The sequence below is a fragment of the Bubalus bubalis genome, chromosome 15, assembly GCF_019923935.1.
Source record: "Bubalus bubalis isolate 160015118507 breed Murrah chromosome 15, NDDB_SH_1, whole genome shotgun sequence".
NCBI classification, from domain to species: domain Eukaryota; kingdom Metazoa; phylum Chordata; class Mammalia; order Artiodactyla; family Bovidae; genus Bubalus; species Bubalus bubalis.
In genome coordinates, this window is record NC_059171.1 from 32,417,268 (window position 1) to 32,434,751 (window position 17,484).

Here is a 17,484-nt window from a genome sequence, read left to right on the forward strand (position 1 = left end):
ACTAGAGTGTAAAAATCAATAAAATATCAGCATGTCTGAAAGGGTTTGCACTTTGCATTTTCTTGAAAGTACTTCAAAAGCCAAAAAATCAGGTTATCAGTGTTACAGTTTTCATTTGCTGTTCCATTTGAAAAATAAAAGCCAACTTCTAAATGTTTCATTGAATATGCTTAATTAAATATCGTGACTTTTTAACATTTTCAACCATATATACTCAATGATTGAAATCTTTTGTTAATAAGGCCAGCTTTTCTAATACTATAAAACTAAATAAAATACCAAAGAATAGTTCTTAGTTCAATATCTATTATTTGTAAATAAAACCAAACATAAAGAACTTTGAAGAACCCAGAAAATGCTCTAAAGAAAATGCAAGATGATATAATTAGATGAATATGTCAGATTAATATAATAGTTGGTTTGCTCTTTAAGAAGTCCCTTGATATTTTTAACTGAGATACTTCTCATGAGCCTCAGAGCCACATATTCTACCAGGTGGGTATTATTTCCATGAATGACATACTTTCTGCCTAGTTGTACAATTGAAGAATTTAGCATTGTCTCCAAGTTTCTCTATCATGCCCAATCACCAAGTCCAATATTATCCACCTTCTGCATGTCTAATTTAACTATTTTATTCAACTCCAATTTTCACTTCTCCAATGTAAGCTGTACTCTCTCAACTGTAACCATATTTATTTTCAGCTCTACTGTCCCAAAGATGTTCTTCAAACTATTGCCAGAGAAGGCTTTGTAAGCTTTAGATTGTATTCCATCACTTTCTCCCTTAAAACACTTTACTGTACTCTTGTTATAATTAGGATAAAATTTAAATTATTTAATGTGGTATATAAAGCTTTGTATAATCTTTATTTTGTATATTTCTAAAGACATATGTTTCATCATCTCATTTTGTATTGTTTTTTAATTTATATATTGCTTCCCCAGGGACTTTTTCTTCCCTCACCTCTCAATTTTTGATGTGCCTCCATCGTGTGTCTTTCATAACATGTTGTAAACTCTCCTTGCTCTGTATTTTGATAAAACACTGTTGTTATTGTCCCTCTGCATTTCCTTATAGTTGAACATCTGTCTACATTATTCAACACTGTGATTTCAGCAGTGCTTGCAGGACTTAGAACCATATAAAGTGTTTAATAAAAATGGTTTAAGTAAATAAATAAATATCTTCTCTGCTTTAAAAACACTACTTGACTTGGATAAACATATTTCTGATACACCACATATTTGAAAAATAAGGTAGAAAACAAATTTGTTTCACTGAACATTTATTTTTAAAATACTATTATTACTACTTGATATGTGTATTTAAAAAATTTTTTTAATTAGTATAAAGTAACATTGACTTTTCTTTAAAGCTTAGTCTTGTTTGTAATTAAATGTTAATTAAATCCTTGAGATAAACTTTTTCATATACCAAGCAAAGATTTGAAAGAATAGTGTTAAAATGTGTGTGGTTGGTTGTCTTTCAGTTATACCTCATAAATTTTTTAAAAATAAAATGAAAAAAAGTGTTTTAGATTGCTGGAAAATGAAAGCTCTCTAGCACATCCAAAGAGTATAAGAATATTTTTGGTTTACTGAAGTATAATGGAAAATTAAAATTGTAATACATTTAAATTTGCAATAAAATAAATTGATATACATTGTGAAAAATTTTCCACATAGGGTTAAATAAATATCCATTCATCATCTCACATATTTTTTTGTGTGTGTGAGCATGTAAGAGTTACTCTCTTGACAGATTTAAGTTATATAAAACATTATATCAACTATAACCTTCATGCTGTACATTAGATCCTCAGACAGACCTTATGTATCTTATAACTGAAATTTATACACTTTTATCAACTTCTATGCATTCCCCTTTCCCCAACATCTACAACCACCATTCTACTCTAACAGTTCAACTTAAATTTTTTAAATATAATATATAGTATTTATCTCTATCAAGCTTATTTCACTTAGCATAATGAAAACTTCCAGTTTTATCCATGTTGTTGCAAATAGTGGAATTCCTTTCTATTTTAAGGCTTAATGGTATTTCATTGTATATGTGTCTATAAGCACACAGTCATATATATTCCATTGGTAGTATATTCAGATGTGAGATTGCTGGATCATGTGGTAGTTCTATTTTTCAGTTCAGTTCAGTCCCTCAGTCGTGTCTGACTCTTTGCAACCCCATGAATCGCAGCATGCCAGGCCTCCCTGTCCATCACCAACTCCCGGAGTTCACCCAAACCCATGGCCATCGAGACGGTGATGCCACCCAGACATCTCATCCTCTGTTGTCCCCTTCTCCTCCTGCTCCCAATCACTCCCAGCATCAGAGTCTTTTCCAATGAGTCAATTCTTCACATGAGGTGGCCAAAGTACTGGAGTTTAAGCGGCAGCATCAGTCTTTCCAATGAACACCCAAGACTGGTCTCCTTTAGGATGGACTGGTTGGACCTCCTTGCAGTCCAAGGGACTCGCAAGAGTCTTCTCCAGCACCACAGTTCAAAAGCATCAATTCTTCAGTGCTCAGCTTTCTTCACAGTCCAACTCTCACATCCATACATGACCACTGGAAAAACCATAGCCTTGACTAGATGGACCTTTGTTGGCAAAGTAATATCTCTGCCTTTTAATATGCTATCTAAGTTGGTCATAACTTTCCTTCCATTGAGTAAGCATTTTTTAATTTCATGGCTGCAATCACAATTCTATTTTTAGTTTTTTCCAATTTGGCTGTTGCCATATCCTTCTCCAAAGGATCTTCCCCATTCGGGGATCAAACCAGAGTCTCCCACACTGGGGGAAGATTCTTTCCTGTCTGAGCCACCTGGGAAGCCTATAATGGCTGTAGCAGTTTACATTCCCATTCAAATTGCAGAAGCATTTCCTTTTCTCTACATCCTCACCAGCACTTGATATTTCTTGTCTTTTGATAACAGTCACCTAACAGGTGTGAGGTGATATTCCATTGTGATTTTGATTTGTATTTCCCTGAAGATTAGTGATTTAGTTCCTTTGCCCATTCTTAAATGGTTTATTTGATTTATTTACCGTTGGGTTATATGAGTTCTTTGTATGTTTTGAATATTAACTTCTTATCACATATATGTTTTGCAAACATTTTCCTCTATTCCATAGGTTGCTTTTTATCTTGTTGATGGTTTCTTTTGCTACACAGAAGCTTTTTAATTTAATGCAGTCCCACTTATTTATTTTTGCTTTGGCTGTCTTTGCTTCTGATATCAAATTATTCCCCCAAATATTGTCAAGACCTGTATCAAAGAAATTACCAACTATATCTTTCACTAGAAGTTTAATAAATACCCAATTGAAAAATGGGAAAAAGGACCTGAATAGACATTTTCCCAAAAAAGATATAAAAATGGCCAACATGTACATGAAAAGATGCTCAGCATTATTAATCATGAGGGAAATACAGTATGAACCCCTACACACATACATACATATAGGGTTTGAGACACACAAATTTGTATTCTTATACAGCACTGTAGGTAACTTGTAGAGTGACAATTTCTAGAATCCATAAGGCTCTATAGGTACACATTTGGAGACAGAAAATTTAGGAAGTCTACTATAAGCTTGGTCAGAGATCTGGGGTTTTATTTTTTCTCTTAGTCCCCAGGAAATTTCTTGCACTCCTGAGTCAAGAACCTCAGAAATTCAAATAGATTTTCCTAGTATCTTAATGGCCACAGAATTGCTCTACTCTCTTCCTCTGCTCAGTCTCTAAGAAAAGCACTTCTGAAGGGATTCCAAAATTAATCAGTGGTTTGAAAATGCATACCTCTTTCAACCTCATCAATACACTTCACAGAGAAGTTAATGGAGTCCAAAGATAGAAGGGAAACTTCTATTCCTGGAAATATGAAAGATTAGATCATATGAAAAAAACCACATGGTTAAAAAAAATCCAAAAAATGCTGAACAGGATAAGAAAAAATTCTTTCTGTTAAAATGTTGTTTTTCAAAGTAAGAAGTAGAACTCTCATAAATATAGACAATGAACATGCTTAAACATGTAACTAACTGATTGAAAGAGGCAGTAAAATGCTAATGGTTCAAAGCACATTTGAGGAAGAAAGACATATTCAGACAGGAAATTTTTTAACATTAGAATAGTATTGATAGCATTACATACAAAACTAGTTTAAGTACTATGTGACAATAAATTGTAGGCTCTGGATTTATCTATTTTACTGAACAGAAATTATTTTTATTGCTATTTGACAAGAATTCTTTTTATAGATTGATTTGCTGTAAGCTAACCTCTACTCTTACAGAGCTGAAAAATATTTTATTCAATAATGAATAGAAAGCCAAACAGATAAATATACCCGCTGGAGAGTCAAATAATTTCTGCCAGACAATGCTCAGCACTATAATGAAAAAACACTCCACCAGCCCATTTTGCCAATTTCAAAGTTTGCCATATTTTTCTTAACAGTGTTTGCCCTTGGAATCCTAAGTAATTTTCAAAAATTATTATTCACCATAATAAAAAGTAAAATAAAAAGTACAGTCTCATTATATGTTGCCCTGATTCATTTATATAAGCACAAGAAGGGTTAATTAACATGTATAAATCTTATATTGCTCAACAAACATAGAACCATTTGGTGTTAAGCAACTATTAGAGCAGAAAATTAACATCTGTCTGGAGTTTTAATAAGAAATCTAGAATTATATTTTCAATGGAATTTATTATTTGCTCTTCTATATGAGGAAACCAAGTCCAAGAAAAAAGACTCCGCTTCTTCTCAGGGTCCCCCAAATTCCCCAAGTTCCTTGGCTTGCAGAGAAGTTCCCTTTCTTACTAGGAGACTTGGCTCCAAATTATTCCTGGAACAGTAATATGCCAGCTACCTCCAAGGGCTTTGTTGGCACTTGCTCCACATATAAAGTACAGCACATGGTCCTTATGCTGCTGCTGCTGCTAAGTCGCTTCAGTCATGTCTGACTCTGTGTGACCCCATAGACAGCAGCACACCAGGCTCCCCCGTCCCACGGATTCTCCAGGCAAGAATACTAGAGTGGGTTGCCATTTCCTTCTCCAATGCATGAAAGTGAAAAGTGAAAGTGAAGTGCTCAGTCATGTCTGACTCTTAGAGACCCCATGGACTACAGTGACCCCATGGACTACAGCCTACCAGGCTCCTCTGTCCATGGGATTTTCCAGGCAAGAGTACTGGAGTGGGGTGCCACTGCCTTCTCCACATGGTCCTTATAGGTGGGCTTTTTACATAGTGCTGCTGCTGCTGCTAAGTCATGTCAGTCGTGTCTAACTCTCTGTGACCCCATAGACGGTGGCCCACCAGGCTCCCATCCCTGGGATTCTCCAGGCAAGCATACTGGAGTGGGTTGCTATTTCCTTCTCCAATGCATGAAAGTGAAAAGTGAAAGTGAAATTGCTCAGTTGTGTCCAATTCTTCATGACCCCATGGACTGTAGCCTATTAGGCTCCTCCGTCCATGGGATTTCCCAGGCAAGAGCACTGGAGTGGGTTGCCATTGCCTTCTCCGATTACATAGTGACATTCTCAAATATGACACTCATGGCCTTGGTTACACAATGTATTGTCCGACTGTTAGTCGTTCAGTCATGTTGGACTCTCTGCAACACCATGGATTATAGCCCGCCATACTCCTCTGTCCATGGAATTCTCCAGGCAAGAACACTGGAGTAGCCATTCCCTTCTCCAGGGAATCTTCCCGACCCAGGGATTGAACCCCAGTCTCCTGCATTGCAGGCAGTTTCTTTGCCATCTGAGCCACCAGGGAAGCCCATTGTCCAATCATATCCTGTTAAAAAGGAGGACATAGTCTAACTGAGGCAAACTGAATAATTATATTGCCATGCAAGTGACAAAGGCTCAGAAAAAAATATTTATTTTTCATTTTGAATGTCAATAAGAGTCATATAACATTTTTATATGTTTTATTTCAGTTTGTAAAATCTCGGTCTACTGATTTGTGGGTTAACAATAAAGAAGAAAACTAAATCATATCCTTATTTGCTCATCAGAAAATGGACTATAACAAATAATAACAGCTTTGCAAAACAATTACAAATTGAGTTTTCTAATCAGTTTACTCAATACTGTGTAATTCTTGTTTTGTTGAGTCTTGGGTTAGCAATCGGCTTATGAAGTTGTTTATGTCTGGACAAAGAAGAAATGCAGAAATCAGAAATCATGATGCAGTTTCTTAATACAATCTGATAATTTTCTAAGAGAAATTAACACACTAGCACACATGCACATATTCAAAATCATTATTTGAAGCATCAATTATTAAAACCTTTCACTTTTTTTTTTTTTTTCTCCAGAAGATCCAATTTCTAGCTTGTAGTGCATAGCAAAGTTTTCAGGCAATAATCAGAGGAAAGAGAAAACCAATTTGATAATAAGATATTCCAGTTGCAAAGATCTGTTCTTTTCAATAGTCTTGATAGATTTTCTTAATTGCTTTATTGCCTGGAAAATCCCATGGATGGAGGAGCCTGGAAGGCTGCAGTCCATGGGGTCGCTGAGGTTGGACACAACTGAGCAACTTCACTTTCACTTTTCACTTTCATGCATTGGGGAAGGAAATGGCAACCCACTCCAGTGTTCTTGCCTGGAGAATCCCAGGGACGGGGGAGCCTGGTGGGCTGCCGTCTTAGGGGTCGCATAGAGTCGGACACGACTGAAGCGACTTAGCAGCTGCAGCAGCCGCAGCTGCAAATAGATAAGCAAATAATATATATGGTAATCACAACAACCACAAAAAAAATTGTTTAAAACCCTATTTCCTTTCCTCTCTCACTAAATAGAGAACAAAACCCCATTTCTACTAACAGAGATCACCAAATGTTCAGATTGCAAAGCTCAATTTCTAATCCTTGTTGCTGCTAATGCAGAAAAGGTAAAAAACAAACTGAAACCAGAATAAAACTTAGCAAAGAACCATAAGAAAATAAAGTCATAAAATGAGAAACTATCAATCTCCCTCAGGAGCCAAGAATTCTAGGATTAATAGCACATAAGGTGTTCTTGTTCTTCTTGGGCCACATCTTAATGGCTGATGACTGAGTAGTCAGTCATCATAAGTAACTTGGTAGAAAAGCCTCAAACATTTAAAATATAAAATTCAAAAATCTAAAATCATGATACTATAACACATGGAAAATTAATGCATGTCAAAGATTCATTAAATACCATCAAGAAGGGAACCAGCAAGATGACAAAGCTGGTTCAAAAGCATTCGTGAAGAGGGCAAAGTTTAAATAGAAACTTGGTAAATGGTAGGTTAAGATTGCCAAATGAGATATAAATAGTAAATGTTTTTGAAAGGGAATAAAGGATGACCTTTGAGATTATCTTTTTAACAGGACAACAATCATTTACATGGGTCTCAGACAAGAATAATTTGCATTGTAATAAGTCTTCCACAAGTTAACCTCTAGTCTTAGAAAGTTGTAGAGTATCCTGCGTGTATGCCTGCCAAGTTAGGTCCAATTCTTTGTAACCCCATGAATTATTACCAGCCAGGCTCCTCTGTCCATGGGATTCTCCAGGCAAGAATACCGGGGTGGGTTGTTATGCCCTCCTCCACGGGAATCTTCCTGACCCAGGGATCAAACCTGTGTCTCTTAGGTCTTTTGCATTGGCAAATGGGTTCTTTACCACTAGTGCCAGCTGGGAAGCCCATAGAATGTCCTAATCAATAAAAAGTCAAATAAACTCCACGGCCCTAGAAAATTAGACATCCTCAGCACCACAGTCATCAAGCATTCAGTAAACCCTTTTGATTATTTCCAAGTTGATATTTTTTCTCAGTACTTCTAATACATATTTGAACTTAGAAGTGAAAATCCCCAGGATCAACCTCCTCCAAAAAAAGACAGATGGTGTATCAGTTTGCTGGGGCCACAACAACAAAAAGATTGGATGACTTAAACAACAGAGACTTACTTTCTTACATTTCTCAAAGGTAGAAGTTCATTATCAAGGAGCCAGCAGGTTTGGTTTTCCCTGAAGCCTCTCTGCTTGACTTGCAGATGGTCAGCTTTTCCTGTGTACTCACATGGTTTTTTCTTCTTGAGCACACATCCCTAGAGTCTCTGTCTTTTCTCATAATAAGGACATCATTCCATCTGGATAAGGATCCCACCCTCATGATCTCATTTAACCCTAATTATCTCCTTAAAGGCTCTATGTCTAAATATAGTCACTTTTGAGTGTTAGGGTTTTAACATATGAATTCCAGGGGGAAATAATCTTTCTTTAACTGTTGGAGTTAAAAGGAGTAAAATAAAACTTAGGCCTTATCTGACTTGTCATCATTTGGTCATCACATTATCAAAGAAATTTGCATTTTAATTTCCCTGAGAAAGGATTCAGGTCATGAGTCCTAACAAGATGTAAACTTGTAATGGAGAATGCTGCAGATAACTGATACTCTCAATGTTTTCACTATAAGGGAAAAAAAAAAAGAAAACTAAAAAATAATTGCTGGTAACAGAAGAGACAGGACAAGTCTATCTGAGAATAGATTCTGTGTTAAAAAAAAAAAAAGCTCACTCAGCATCACACTTTCACAAGAATTTGGGATTTAGATATCTATTGACAGTGTAACTCAAAAAAGTTAAACTGATATAACGTGGTATAAACTGGTATCAAGTGATCCTAGTTTGGGAACATCATTGGATACAAGGTCACAACAAACACAAATCCTCAGGATTTGTATCTTAAACTAGATAGATTGCTAATCATATAAACATAAACTCACATCTTTAAATTATAAAACACACGAGCAAACAGTCTGTAACAACAACAGATTAAAAACTAACAAAAACCGAGAAAATTATGGAAGATTTCCAGAAAATGTAATTATCAGGTGTAGACTATGATGAAAGCATGTTTAACACATTTAAGAAGTACTCAAAAAATTTAAAAGGAAATGAGTTTCTATTTATAAAATATCAAGATAAAAAATGCGTAAATGAATAACTCCTAGAAATAAAGAGTGTAATGCTAAAATTAGAAGTCCATTGAATGGTTAAGCAGTATTATAGACAGGGCTTAAGGAGAATTAATAATTGTAAGAGAAATCTGAATAAATTAGTTCTACAAAAACTTGAGAATAAAAACCCCAAGATGCAAAATTATTAAGTAAAAGGTAAAGAATCTGGAGGATAGACTAAAACTAATATTCACCCCACTAGGGTTCTTGAGAAAAGGAACAAGAAGTAATATTTGAAGATATAGTGCCTAAGAATATTTTAGAAATATTGAAAGATATATATTTATATTCAGATTTGATAAGCAGAATGAATCTCAAACAAAATACATAAAAATATGTTCAGGCATAGACACATGACTCTAGAACAGGGGAACACCAAAGACAACTAAATGAAAGAAGCTGGGAGAAAAGACTGCTTACTTACAAAGCAATTAGACTGTCAGCAGGCTTTCACAATGTAAGAGTATACGCCATAAAACCGAGAAATATCATCATCAAAGTTGAGAGGAAATTAACTGTCAACCTCCATTTCTGTATTGTAGAAAAACTTTTATTCAAGTGTGGGCAATTGTAAAGTTATTTCTGCTAATGTGCCTCAAGGATGTAACACTTAGAAAGATTAAGGAAACTTTGCTCTTTGAAAATATCTGAGAGACTATAAGACCAGAGTAAGGCAGCTTTGAACTGAAGAAAACAGTAAAATGATTGAAGCAGCCATAATTTTACATAGCAGCCAATGAACAGCTTTCCCTGCTTCTGTTACAAATAATCATATCTGTTCTTATTGCTTGAGCATTGTTCAAGGAAACTATCCTGATCCAGCTTGTCCTTTACCTGAAACATTTCATAAATTCAGCTGTCATTCAGTTAGTGATCTCTATACATGATTGAAGAGTTCCTGACTCTGATGTGACCTTGACTCTCTTCTTTGTGTGAATGGCCTTAACCAGACTATTAGAGGATTTCCTATATTAACAGAGATTGCAATTGGAAGAGACATTTCTGGATACATAACATTTTACTGCTGCTGCTGCTAAGTCGCTTCAGTCGTGTCTGACTCTGTGCGACCCCATAGACAGCAGCCCACCAGACTTCCCCACCCCTGGGATTCTCCAGGCAAGAATACTGGAGTGGGTTGCCATTTCCTTCTCCAATGCATGAAAGTGAAAAGTGAAAGTGAGGTCGCTCAGTCGTGCCCAACTCTTAGCGACTCCATGGACTGCAGCCTACCAGGCTCCTCTGTCCATGGGATTTTCCAGGCTAGAGTACCGGAGTGGGGTGCCATTGCCTTCTCCAACATTTTACTAAACATTCTGAATGAATCTTAAAACAGAAGGAGAATAAGACAGAATAAACAGATGGATTTACAGGTTATACAAGTATTTGCTCCTGTCCAGGTGAAAGCAGTTAATGCAAAAACCTTCTTAGTAAAGACACCTGTAGATGCTGCAAATGGAAAAGTTGAAAAAAATAATGCACAGCATTAGCCAAGAAAATAAAGGTTAAAAATAAAGTGGGTGAACAATAAAATCTTCAGCAAAAAGAGAGCCAAGTACTTAATCTTTCTGTTTAACTCTTACACTCACAAGAACAAAAACCACTGTTGGACCTCACTACATGAACCTCTAAGTCCTGTATTAGCTCAGCTTTAAGACTGATCAAAGAGTCCAGAGTCAAAAACAGAGAAATAAAAAAATTTTTAATGCACGATCCCCAAACTTTTTGGCACCAGGACCTGATTTTGTGCAAGGCAGTTTTTTCATGCACTGAGGTGAGGTGTGTGTGTTGGGGGGGGGCGGGGGGCAGGTGGGTGGCAGTGGTTCAGGATGATTCAAGCACACTGCTTTTATTGTGTACTTTATTTCTATTTTTATTACATCAGCTCCAGCTCAGATCAGCAAGCATTAGATACCAGAGGTTGGGAACCCTTGGTTGAATGGATGACGGCGCTTACCTGTCTGAAGCAAGTTCCTGGAGAGAAATCCACCTACTGCAGCTATCTGCGAACAGTACACAGTGACAGTCTTACTCTGTTGCTGGGGGGAAGGGGGAAGATTGCCAGTTATATGGGGAATTTCAAATTACATAAAATGGGCTCATTAGTTACCAGGGAAACCAGCAAGCAGAGGTGCATGCACCTCATGGCCCCTTTGGTAAGAACAATCCCCAGCTGGGTCCTGGGATATTCACCTGAGTAGGCTATAGGTGAAGCAGGCAGTAGTTGAGCAGGGGATGCACAGAAAACAAGAGAACGGCCACCTTGACTAGGCAGACCACACAGCCATAAAATATGAAAGGATAATCTTGAACATCTTAACTAAAATTTATTTTATAATGTTTACTTTAAGCCCTTGAACCATCTGGCTTTCCCCAAAGTTCCCATGTAACAGGTAATTATTATCATCTTGGCAATGCTTAGGTTTCATCCTGTGACTCTCACCCTTAATTTTTTTAAAAAAGGATTGTTCCTTCCTCATTCATGACATCCAACAACTTAGCAGAGAGTGTGTGCTAGAATGAATTTACACTGTCTTATAGGATCTGACTTGCTCATCTCTCTCCCATGCTGCACCCACTGACATCATATTGCTAAAATGAAATTGAGTATTGAAGTTATATAAATCAAAACTTTTAAAAATGAAAGCTAGTTGTTAAACATAAATCACTATGCAAATAAAATATCAGATTATGTACTTTGCTAAAGGCATCTTCCTGTTAATTCTCTATTCTTGTCTTAAGACATAAACCATCAACAAACCATAATCAGTATGGAATTTCCACAAGGGTCTTTAAAGTCTGACTGTGTCATGAGCAATTCTAGAACAGACACTAGGCAGTAATAAGTTTTCCCCTCCTCTAATAATGAAAAGATAACAGCAGTTTTTTAAAAGTATTATAATGCTATGAAAAAATGTATTGAGTGCTTTCCAGGAACTCAACGGTAAAGAATCCACCTGCCAATGCAGAGACGCGGTTCAATCCCTGGGTCAGGAAGATCCCCGGGAGAAGGAAATGGCAATCCACTCCAGTATTCTTGACTGGAAAGTTCCATGGACAGAGGAGCCTGGTGGGCTATAGTCTGTAGGGTTCCAAAAGAATTGAACACAACTTAGTGACTAAATAACAACAATAAAATGAATTTGGGAAAAGAAATTTCATTCTGAAGGAGATCAGCCCTGGGTGTTCTTTGGAAGGAATGATGCTAAAGCTGAAACTCCAGTACTTTGGCCACCTCATGTGAAGAGTTGACTCCTTGGGAAAGACTCTGATGCTGGGAGCGATTGGGGGCAGGAGGAGAAGGGGACGACAGAGGATGAGATGGCTGGATGGCATCACTGACCCGATGGACGTGAGTCTGAGTGAACTCCGGGAGTTGGTGATGGACAGGGAGGCCTGGCCTGCTGCGATTCATGGGGTCTCAAAGAGTAGGACACGACTGAGCGACTGAACTGAATTGACTGAACTGAATTTCATTTTACTTTTTTTTTTTTTACTGGCCGTTTGCCTAGTAAATGGCTTGTATATTCAGTATGCAACAAAGTCTTCATGATTTCAGAGATCATCAAAGTTAAAAACCAAGTTTATATTAGGTCTCCACTCATTAATAAGCAGTTCTTATTGCCCATTTATTCATAATCTGATGATGGTGGTTTAGTCTAATCATAGATAATTTGGACATTGATTTACCTGTATCCTTGTGTAAAAATCTAACCTAAATTGAAGATCTCTAGGAAGTATTAGATATTACTAATTTCTATTTATATGTGTAGAATTAGTAGGATTCTTATCAAAGTTCTCAGCAAGGCTCAATAGAAAAGGTGCTAATAATACCTTATCCTAGGCAATGGCACCCCACTCCGGTACTCTTGCCTGGAAAAATCCCATGGACGGAGAAGCCTGATAGGCTGCAGTCCATGGGGTCGCAAAGAGTTGGACATGACTGAGCGATTTCACTTTCACTTTTCCCTTTCATGCATTGGAGAAGGAAATGGCAACCCACTCCAGTGTTCTTGCCTGGAGAATCCCAGGGACGGGGGAGCCTGGTAGGCTGTCGTCTATGGGGTCGAACAGAGTCGGACGCGACTGAAGTGACTTAGCAGCAGCAGCAGTCCTTGTAATAACCTAATCCTCCAGTCAGGAAGACAAATGGACAAGGATGTGGATTTATTCATAACTTCAGGACCATACACAAAAACAGTAATTCCTTGTTTCCATACTTCTAAACACAAGTACTATTTTACCTTTTGTGTCACTTGTGGCTGTATCTTTTATAATCACTAATCTGTGACTATAAAAATTCAGCTTTCCTTAGTACCCTTCTAGATGGAGTATATCAATACCCAGTACCTTTCCCAGAAAAATCATTGGCATAACTAGGCCAGCAACTGTTTACCTCAAAATTTTACTGAGGCACCCTCTAATTGTCATGAGACCTTAAATAGGACTTAGGAGTCACAAATCTCCTTTTAATGTTTATATTTTTTTCAGTGCATTGAATTCAATTACTTTTCACATTGTTATAAAATGAGATCAGCTCTAAAACAAATTCCATCTACTTGTTGATTTGGTCCAGTTTAAAAAAAAAAATGTTTTTTTCCAAGGAGAAGTTAATTTGCCATAACAAAGTGCCTACAACACCTTTTATTTATCACAATGACATAAATCCCTCACTTTTGACAGACTGTAAGCCATTCACAAATTTCCCAGATCAGTCACTAAAAACATTGAAATTATTCCTCTATCTTCCTGACTACCACTACAAATTAGAATTAGTAGGATTACTAATTTGAAGTATTTATGAAATTATCACACTACTATATGACTTAGTTAACTAAGTTCCTGGTAAGCAAATCACTTCCTTTGAATGAAAATTTGAGCAACCACTGTGATTTAGAATTACCTGTCCAATAACCACTCACATTTATTATCATAAACTGTGTTACCTATTCATACATGAGAAGTAAGGACCATTGATATTTTGGCTAAATGTCAAGGGCATGGTCAGGGATTATGGGTTAATTAGTCTTTCTCTTCTCCTAAGGCCAGTTTTCTCCACTTTATATCAGGGCAGTAACAGCTGCATTTTAGCTTGTGGAGACCCAATACAAACTTTTAGTTCAATGACCTTTTAAACTTGGCTGAACACTGAATATACAAAATATTTATTATTCAAGTAGCCTTACTGCTTATAACACTCATTACTTTCTCCAACACACAATATTCATATAACATTAAAAAAATAAAACTTAAAAATTTGCTGTTCTTTCACTACTATTTTAAAGAGAGAAAATTTCATTACTGCCCAAACTCTGTTCTAGAATTGTTCATAATACAATAAGACTTTTTAAAGGCTCTTGTGTAAATCCCACATTTATTATTGGTTGTTGATAGTTTATATCTTAAGAAGAAAAAGAGAATTACCAGGCTGCAACCACATTTACAGATCTTAATTTCCTTGGTAGAATGATAGAAGCAAAATTAACCTGGATGATAATATTCCTTGCACTTACAAGAGCTTGCAGATAAGCAAGAGATAGATGAGTTATTATGTATAATGATAACATGTCTATGATTTTGGAATACTTCAAAAAATTGAGTGCTCTTCAGCTCAACAGGCCCTACAGTTAGAAAAGTTAAAGAGATGAAAGAACTCTTAATGTTTCCTGAGAACTTGACTATAATAGTACAAGCAGCACAAAAAGAGATGACAAAGAGAGTAAGGAAAAGCACCCTCGCTGATAATTAGGCCAGACAGGTAGCTTTTACTAAGACCCTCAAATTCATGTTGTTGCTGCTGTTTAGTCACTACGTTGTGTCTAACTCTTTAACTCTTTGGTGACCCCGTGGACTCTAGCCTATCGGTCTCCTCTATCCACAGGATTTTCCAGGCAATAATACTGAAGTGGGTTACCATTTCCTTCCCCAGGGGATCTTCCCAACTCAGGGACTGAACCTGCATCTCCTGTATTGGCATGTGGATTCTTTACCACTGAGCCATCGGGGGATCCCCTCTCCTTGAATCTGTAATGGCACTCAAAGGCTAAATCTTGGGAAAAGTGCAAAGAATCTATTATGGAATGATACTGATTGGCTTTTGAAACAGAAAAGAAAAAAAAAAGAGTAATGAAAATGTATAAAAATAAAATTTTATGAAATAAATTTCTTACATCTAGGAGAAATGATATATACTTAATATTTGAGAGGGAAACAAAAAATGCTGAGCCATTTTTTGGTGCATAGTTCACTTGTTACCAATATAGTCCTTCTAAAGGTGACAATATCACACATGGACAAGATCTCAAGCTTCAGGATTCTTGATCATCTCCAAACAAACTTAATACTCTACTCCCATTCCCATAATGGATTTTGAAAATGAGATGGTTGCAAGGAAAAGAATGAAGAGGTTGTAAAGGAAGTCACATCAGTAAAAACATTTGTGTTAAAAAAAATGTTGTAGATGTTTCACACACTGAAAGCACAGAGGATAAACGTTGGAAGCAGACTGCAATGGAAAGAAGCATGACAATTTCAAAGACAGTAAAGCTGCTTTAAACTGTTTCATAAGCCATACGAAGAAACAAAGGCAAGTGCTGTTGCAAACTTGTTATTGTCAAAAAATCAAGCAATTTATTACCAATACTTCTAATATTTTATTACAAGGCACTTAACAAATATTAGTTTTACTAGCTATTTTTTGCTTTATATATTTGTCACTGGTAGTAGGAAAAAATTTAATGTTTTGACAATTTTTGGAAGGTCTTGGAAAATTGTACCTTTTTCCACTGATTATTAAGACCCCTTGATTCAGTTTCAGCCAGGAGCCATTAGTATGGTCTCACACTATCACACAAAGACTGCAAGTATGCATACATATATACGTGTACACATAAATATGTTCATGTATCACAAATATGCTTTTGAACTGTGGTGTTGGAGAAGACTCTTGAGAGTCCCTTGGACTGCAAGGAGATCCAACCAGTCCATTCTAAAGGAGATCAGCCCTGGGATTTGTTTGGAAGGAATGATGCTAAAGCTGAAACTCCAGTACTTTGGCTACCTCATGCGAAGAGTTGACTCATTGGAAAAGACTCTGATGCTGGGAGGGATTGGGGGCAGGAGGAGAAGGGGATGACAGAGGATGAGATGGCTGGATGGCATCACTGACTCGATGGACGTGAGTCTGAGTGAACTCCGGGAGTTGGTGATGGACAGGGAGGCCTGGCGTGCTGCGATTCATGGGGTCGCAAAGAGTCAGACACGACTGAGCGACTGATCTGATCTGATCACAAATATACATGTCATATGTATGCATATATTCAATATACATAAAAGCTTCAAAATATCATAGGAAACATCCAATTGAGAATGACAGATGTGTGCAAGTTGTTTAGGTGGGCAGGAAACAGTAATTTCCATTGAGTAGAGAATCATAGCTTCTATCGCATTTTAAATTTACTTTTCTTATACTGGGTTGTGAATAAACACATGGTCATTATACTGTTCTTTATAAATGGTTGAATATCCAAACTATTTTGTAATTTTTGTTAAGAAAATTAATAAAGAAGAGGAGTTATCTTCTTTTAGTCATTTTACTCTCTACATACACACCATTAATACAAGGACCTAATTACTTTGTTCTACATTTTAAGTGGTGATCTCATCTCAAAATCACTGATAATAAGTGCTCCTTATAAAAATCTGCAAATATAATTCTGTAAGTAAAATATGTATTAGTTTGATATCTTGAATTGAATCCTACTTAGTTCATGCACATTTTTAGGGCCCCCACAATAATAGTATTTAAAATAAAGAAGCAGAAGAAGAAGATTAAAGAAGTGGAGAACCTTAGTACTATGAAGAGTTTCTAATTTCTTTGACTGTAATAAAGAGCACACCAGTGGCATTATCACAATTCCACAGCCTAATTAAAAATTAAACCAATCTATACTTACAACTCTAAAATTCTAGGATCACATTTGGTCAAAGACAGAGGAAAAACTATCCGTGGGAGGATGTTTTTGGTTATCTGAATGTATTATTGATTTGGCTTTGGAAGGAGTATATTAGAAATTGTAAAATATACATTTTTTGATTATGTGATGTTCTTGGTAGGATAAAACCCGTGAGGAAGAAAAATTCAAGGAAGACACTGGAATCTAATAAAAAGGTCATCCATGTACATGGTGGAAAAGAACAAGAACCCACCTAACAAGCTGTATGGTGGTAAAAATTGGGCCATCCCACCATTAAAGTTACAGACCACTTCTCCAGAGAGATAAATACAGAGTACAAGAGAGATGTGCAAATCACAGGAGGGCAGTGACATGGAACAGCAGAACAAGTACTGACAGGAATAGCTGCTGTGTAAAAGGAGCTAATAAAAAAGGTTTTTAGTTTTCTTGTCACTGTGGCTAAGTTTGCTTAAATCTCAAGGGTAATT

General features: G+C 36.6%; 2 long non-coding RNA genes across 2 annotated transcripts in view; both read right to left on the bottom strand.

Moving 5' to 3' along the window:
- LOC123329456 overlaps positions 1–11,601 on the bottom strand; it is a 217,111-nt gene extending 205,510 nt beyond the window's left edge. Inside the window, exon 1 of the long non-coding RNA XR_006544902.2 lies at positions 10,999–11,601. This is a non-coding gene — a long non-coding RNA (uncharacterized LOC123329456). The remainder of the gene's footprint in view (positions 1–10,998) is intronic.
- LOC123329455 lies at positions 6,107–8,972 on the bottom strand. Its single transcript, XR_006544901.1, has 2 exons — positions 7,994–8,972; positions 6,107–6,199 (listed from the first exon to the last, which is right to left on the bottom strand). It is a non-coding gene; the product is annotated as an uncharacterized LOC123329455 (long non-coding RNA).
- Positions 11,602–17,484: the final 5,883 nt, after the last annotated feature.